Source organism: Crocuta crocuta, unplaced genomic scaffold, assembly GCF_008692635.1.
Source record: "Crocuta crocuta isolate KB4526 unplaced genomic scaffold, BGI_CrCroc_1.0 scaffold18, whole genome shotgun sequence".
Lineage (NCBI taxonomy): Eukaryota > Metazoa > Chordata > Mammalia > Carnivora > Hyaenidae > Crocuta > Crocuta crocuta.
The window spans coordinates 1493243-1499534 of NW_027532589.1; positions in this window are offsets into that span (position 1 = coordinate 1493243).

The following is a 6292-nucleotide window of genomic DNA, read 5'->3' on the forward strand; positions in this document are numbered from 1 at the left end:
ATGTTATTAACAAAACTATAAGGAATAGAGAAATACATTTATGGTGCTATACCTATATTTATTGAAAAAAAAAAGTCCATGCATAAGTGGGTCCACACAGTTCAAACCTATGTTGTTCAGTTTCATCTGTATATGCTGTTTCCTCCCATTTATATCCCAAGAGCCTCTCTCTCTGCCTTTGCTTTCAGATGTTTTATTTCACAGAGTTGTAGAAGTTCTGTGATGGGATGGGAATACTTGCCACATTAATACATGGTAAGTTTTCTCTCATGCAAAACTCAGTCACAATAGGAATAATGGAATGATTCTAATGACAACTTTAAAAGTTTCTTGGGACGCCAATGTTGCTCACTCAGTTAAGCGTCCAACTTCGGCTCAGGTCATGATCTCATGGTTTGTGAGTTCGAGCCCTGCGTCAGGCTCTGTGCTGACAGCTCAGAGCCTGGAGCTTGTTTTGGACTCTGTGCCTTCCTCTCTCTCTGCCCCTCCCCAGCTTGTGCATACACTCTCTCTCTCTGTCTCTCAAAAATAAATAAATGTAAAAAAAATAAAGTTTCTCAATTAGGGGTGAGTGGGTGGTTCAGTCAGTTAAGCGTCTGACTTCGGCTCAGGTGTTGATCTTGCAGTTCTTGAGTTCAAGCCCCTTTTCCAGCTCTGTGCTGACAGCTCAGAGCCTGGAGCCTGCCACAGATTCTGTGTCTCCTCTCTCTACCTCTCCCCCACGTGTTCTCTTTCTCTCTTTCTCTCAAAAATAAAATGTTAATTTTTTTAAGTTTCTTAATGAGACCTACAGAGTAGCAGTGTTAACTGAATTTTAGGTCTAAAAATGTCTCACCTATTTCAGATGTATTTTAATAAGGTTTTTAAACTGAAATTTGCACAGGTGTTAGTTTTTCTTTAAAAACATTTTTGTTGAGGTATAAATGACATAACATTGTATTAGTTGCAGGCAGACACTTAACCATTTGACATTTGTATATATTGCAAAATGATTACAACAGTAAGTCTAATTAACCTCTCTCACCATACAGCTTACAATTTTTTCTTGTGATGAGAACTTTCAAGATCTACTTTCCTAGCTACTTTCAAATATGCAATAGAGTAAATACAGCATGATTAATTAAAGTCACCATTCTGTATATCATCTCACATCCCCATGACATTCATTTTATAATGGGGAAATTTGTGCTTTTTAGCCCCCTTCACCTCCTTTACCCATACCCCACCTCAGAGAGCCACCAGTCTGTTCTCTGTATACTTGAGCTTGGTTTTTGCTTTTGTTTTGTTTCATTTTAATTCTACAAGTGAGCTCATACAGGATTCATAGTTTACTGCCTGACTTATTTCATTTAGTATAATGCCCTCACAGTCCATCCATAATGTCACAGATGGCAAGATTTCACTCTTTTTATGGCTGAATAATATTCCACTGTATATATCTTTCTCACATTTTCTTTATTTATTGATAAATATTTGGGTTGTTAGCATGTCTTGACTGTTGTAAATAATGCTGCATTGAACATGGAGGTATATATATATATATTTTGAATTAGTGTTTCCAGGTGGAATGGTACCGCAATGATATTCAGATGAATCTCAGAAAGTCTCTTTCCTATTTAACTAATGTTTTGGTATAAAATACACTGTAAGAAATATTAAGCATGGAGTGCCTGAGTGGCTTAGTCAGTTAAGTGTCCGACTTTGGCTATGGTCATGATCTCACTGTTTGTGGGTTTGAGCCCCCCGTGGTAAGGAGCCTGCTTGGGATTCTCTCTCTCTCTCTCTCTCTCTTTGCCCCTCCCCTGCTTGCATGCTCACATGCTCTCTCTTTCTTTCTCTCTCTCTCTCTCAAAAATAGAGATTAAGAAACAATGAAATATTAAGGCTTAAATAAATTGGGGGCACTTGTGTCTTTTGGTAGGTTAACCATCTGACTCTTGGTTTGGGCTCAGGTCATGATCTCACAGTTCATGAGATCAAGCCCCACGCTGAGCTGAGAGCACAGAGCCTGCTTGAGATTCTCTCTCTCTCCTTCTCCCCTCCTCTGCTTGTGCACTCTTTGTCTCTCAGAATAAATAAATAAACTTTTAAATAAAAGAAAAGAAGTGAATGATTAGGGGAGTTCAAATAGATTAGGTCTATATGAAGTGATCAGAAAAAAACCTTGTAGATAATAATGTTTTAACTGGACCTGTTAGTAGTGTTTAAATATCCAGGGTAGTGTTTAAATAAATAGGGTAGTGTTTAAAAATCCAGGGGGGGAAATATGGTGCACTTCAAGAAGAGAAAACTTCCCAAAGTAACAGGAGCCAGTGAACAGTGAACCTAGAAAATGTGGCTTATTTTCAGTAAGTAAACTGTTTTAAAAGAGAGGTTAAGAGAAATGAGGTTGAAAATGAAGTCTGATGCCAAGTCATTGCATACCACATTAAGAAATGTCTTAAAATATTTTGTTGGTGTTTTTAAGCCAAGTTCTTATATGATCTGAGAGTTTAGAAAGAAGTTACTATGTAACTTTTGAGTTACATATATATTTTTTAAACAAACTTTACAGAAGAAGGAGAATTCAAGTCCATGGACAACTCATCAAAGAAAAAGGAACTTTACTTTTTTTCCTTAAGAAATGCCTAGTTGATGTAAAAAGGGTCAATCTGGTTCCAGGAGAGGAACAGCAAATCTCTGGGGTCAGGAAGGGTGCTGTGGTGAATGAATAGCTTTATAAAAATGATACAGCAGTCCTGAATGATGGTGATTATAGCTGTTGTGTATTACTATGATTACCTTGTATTTATTGAATTTTTGCAAAGGGTGAGTTACCAGACAGTAAAGATGTATGTTCAGTAAGCTGATCAAACCCTGAAAGAATAATAGAAGGATAGTGCTTTTGGCCTTTGAATTCACTATATAAGTATTTCCCAAAGCCACTAGGTATTTTTTTCTTCTTGTTCACATTCTGCTCATTGTCCTTGAATGGAATACTTGCTCATGTTAGAATATATCCCATGATCCAGATCTTTTCTTATGCACCTTCCTGGCAAGGTCTGATTTTGCAGGCAATGCGCAGTATTTAATTCTTTTGTAAAATAGATATAGAATGTCAAACTAGAGTGATACAGACTCTTCACTTGAAATAAGTAAATTTACTGCACAGCAACTGATAAGGCAGCTTATCTACCATGAATCTTAACTGAGACACAGATCTTGCTTTTTGTGACAGAGGTTAAAATTTAAAGTTTGTGTTGAGGAGAGAAACTCACTGAAGGATACACTGGACCACGTACAAGTTCTGTGAGCAGAAAGGTCCAGAGAGAAGGGAGAACATGGAATGGACATGTATCCATGGGGCATGTACAGAACAGGGAATCAAACAGTATAAACAGTGGAGACAACTGTGAGTCCATGGGGTACAGTGATGATAGTCGCAGCTCTCAGAACATTTATATTCACTTTTCTTAGGTTCCCAGAGAAATTTCCAGGAAAAAAAAAATACTGCTATGAATATCAACCTAATGACAGTTTATGTTCCCAAATTGTATTTGGTAGATAGTTATTGGCAAATAAGAAAGTCTTGACTTCAGCAAAGGTACTATGTGGTATCTCATTTCCATATTGGCCAAGCAAAGGCTTCTCTTACAAATTCTGTAATTATATGGGGCGCTAGGTGGCTCAGTCGGCTAAGCGTCCGGCTTTGGCTCAGGTCATGATCTCACGGTTCGTGGGTTTGTGCCCNAGAAATTAAACAGCTTCTGTAATTATATAAACGAATGGTAGTAACTTGCTATTTCAAATATGGTTTCTATGGGTAAATGAGTATTCAACACCAGTGAAATCCCAACATCCTGAATGTCCAAATTGTGACAGTCTTGTATGCTATCAGAGAAGATTTCACAAGCTGGGTCTTCTTTTTGGCAGCAGTAGTCAAGAGCGTGAGAATGAGAGAGGGTCAGAGATCTGGTCTGGAAAAGTGTTTCATGGCTTTCTTCTCTTGTGGCTTTGGGGGGTGGGGTGTGTGCTTCTGTGGTTACTGAAAAAAAAAAAAATACAGTTAGAAGTAATAGCACCAGGGGAAGCTACCCAGGGCAGGTCTGTGTACTTTGGGAAATGAAGTATTTGTATCTGCTCTTTTATTTTGACTGGAACCCACAGCCATTTCAAACACTTTTCCCTCATTTCCAACAGCTTCACTAAGAAAAGCTCTACAGCTTTCTCTAAGAAAGTTTAAAGAAGTAGGTGTGATTGGCCTAATTTTATTAATGACCATTTTAAGGCATATTGAGATTGAGGCTGTCACTGCTAAACACCGCACCTTTTTTCCCCCTAAATACTGTATCTCACAGATGTGCACACATCTTGTGTTTCTGCCGCCTTTTTAAACTATCTCCAGTGTCTCTGCAGGGATAAGTGATTTTTATATCATTTTATTAGAAAGCTTTTATTTGAACTCCAAATACCCCAAATCTTAGCTCTAAGTTATTCAACTTGTATCTTTGAAGGATAATAGAAGTGCAAAAGCATAAAAGAGAGGAAAAAATAAAATAACAAAAGTGAAAAATGGGGTGTGGTGTCTGCAAAATGTTATCATTGCCTCCCCTGCTCCCCAAACATCTATTTCAACACTATCCACACATAAAAATAACTTCATAAGGAGCTAAAAATACCAGCCGGGGGAATATATCACCTAGGTGAAGCTCAGAAATAAGAAAACATGCATTGAGGGAGGTGGGAAAAATAGATTCATGTTGCCACCCTCTCCCAAGCCTGGCTACCTATCATGGAGAGAGACATCTTCCCCGTGGGAAAAGGAGAGTGAGGTGAGTGTCCAACTTCACTGCAAACCTCAGAGCCAGACTGCACAAGCATTAGATCAACTACAATGCCTTAGGTGTTTCTCTAAGGGCTGCTGGAAACCTAGGTTCTAGGCTCGATCAGGTGCCTCCCATGGCCTCTAAGAGCTTTTAAAACACCAGACTCTTAGTAGGATTCCACAAACCCAGTCCCTTGCCCAGCCAGGAACCAACTAGCTCCAGCAGCCCCTGCCAGCTGCAGGCTCTTGCCGAACTCCTGTAAATCCAACTCCTGGCACATCTCATCGACTTCCAGGTCCCATAACCCTAGGCAGTAACCACAGCCCCTAATCAGCTCCGTGGACTTAGGTTCCTGGACAGGATCGGTGTTATACCAACTACTGCAGCCTCAAGCTCCAGGTACAATTCCAGCAATAAGCCAGGTCTATGGTCCTAGATTTCAGACTGACTCCCTCAGATACAGGTTCCTGACCTTCCCTAGGGCCAGGCCCTACATTCCCCATGGCCCTATATTCTGGTGCCCACAGACCCACGCTCCCAACCTGCCACTGTGCCAGACCCCTACAGACCCAACCTTCAGGTTAGTCACCCAGTTCTCAGTTTACAGGCTTGTACTTGTGTTAGGCTGGTCTCCATTATCTCAGCTTCAAGGTGACTCCTATAAAATTAGGTCCCTGGCCCGTCCTGGTCCTAGAATGGTGTTTGCATACTCAGATGTGAGGTCCACTGAGTGGTCCTTGGTATATAGATAACCCCTCTGGACTCAAGATCTAGGTTTAGCCATGTAGACGTAGATCTCAGGCCCATTCCCACAGATTCGGGTGCCAGGCCTGTCCAATGAACCTAGACTCCCCATGTACCCATGCACCAGGCCTATCCAGCAGTGAGTCTACCCACAGATGCCACCAGCTGGCTCACCCTAAATCTCTGGGTGGGCTGACTAATGAAGGGATTTACCTGCTGAAGCCAGTGTGTAAAGACTAAAGAGATTCCTACTTTAACAAATGCATAGACAACAACCCAAGGACACAAGGATCATGAATAATCAAGGAAATAAATACCAAAAAGGAAACAAAGGGGCATCTGTCTGGCTCAGTTGGAAGGTGTGACTCTTGGGTGTGACCCAAGAGGGTGACTCTTGATCTCAAGGTTGTAAGTTCAAGCCTCACATTGGGCATGGAGCCTACTCTTAAAAAAAAAAAAAAAGAAAAGAAAAAAAGAAAGAAAACTAATAAAACTCCAAAGACTGGTTCTGAAGAAATAGAAAGAAATCTATGAACTGACAGAGAATTCAGAATAATTCTTTTTAAGAAAGTTAGTGTACTATAATACATATAGATAACTAAATGATATCAGAAACACAATTCATAAATAACACGAGAAGTTCAATGAAGGAATAGGAAGCATTAAAAAAAGAAAATGGAAATCTTGGAGTTAATACAATGATTGAACTGAAAAAACTTAAAAGAGAGATTTAACAATTTATA